Raw genomic sequence first — 917 nt, 5'->3', positions numbered from 1 at the left:
CTGCTCAAAAAAAAAATAAATAAAAAAGAAACCAACAACCTCCAGCCCTTTAGGTTACACGCAGCCACAGAAGGAGGGTTCCAGTCTGTACCAAAGATGACAACATCATCTATAGATTGCAGAGTCCAATGCCCCAGTCCATTTGTTTCCAACTGTACTATGAACAGAAACCACACTGTCAATGCAGATGAAGATGGAGCTCAGTGCAGACTAAGTAAGTGGGACTGTGGCACAGGTTGCCCAGAGGGCGGTGGGTGCCCCATTCTCTGGAGAAACTCAAGGTCAGGCTGGACAGGGGTCTGAGCAACCTGATGGAACTGCAGGGGTCCCTGTTCGCTGCAGGGAATTGGATAGATAGCATTAAAGAGTCTCTTCCAACTCAAACAATTCTTACAATCCATATACTTATCGTATGAAATATGAGCAAAACGCTCCTGCAAGAAGCTTGAGCACTGTGTAAGAGCAAGTAGTTAGGAAGAGCTTTATCAAAAACCAGCTGCTATCTCTTTACTGTAGTCCCAGTAAGCCTCAGAGCTAAGAATTAAAGAAAATAATTCTAAATATTTTATTGAAAAAAGCTGTTGAGAATAGGGTGGTGTTTCCAGACAATCATTCCAATTTGGTACCCTGATTTGCTGGATGTTTTTGAAAGTTTTAATTTAGATTACCAAGTATGGAGTAAGGGCAATGCTAGGTAAAAATGCAGAGCTCTGTTCTCCCAGCACCGAGGTTGAGCACAGGATAGCGTCTGTAATTAAAGGGCAGCAGCATAGAGCCAATAACAAAGAAGGAAGCTAAGCCAGTCTCCAAAACATTCATTCAAGAAACTAATCAATAGGTCAAGCCATTTCTCTACTCCACAGCCTGTACCAGATTTTTCACCCATAAAAATTAACTTTTATTCAATAAAGTCTACA

This window comes from Phasianus colchicus, chromosome 1 (genome assembly GCF_987193195.1).
Source record: "Phasianus colchicus chromosome 1, bPhaCol1.hap1.1, whole genome shotgun sequence".
Classification (NCBI taxonomy): domain Eukaryota; kingdom Metazoa; phylum Chordata; class Aves; order Galliformes; family Phasianidae; genus Phasianus; species Phasianus colchicus.
Note: the sequence above shows the minus strand (reverse complement) of the source record.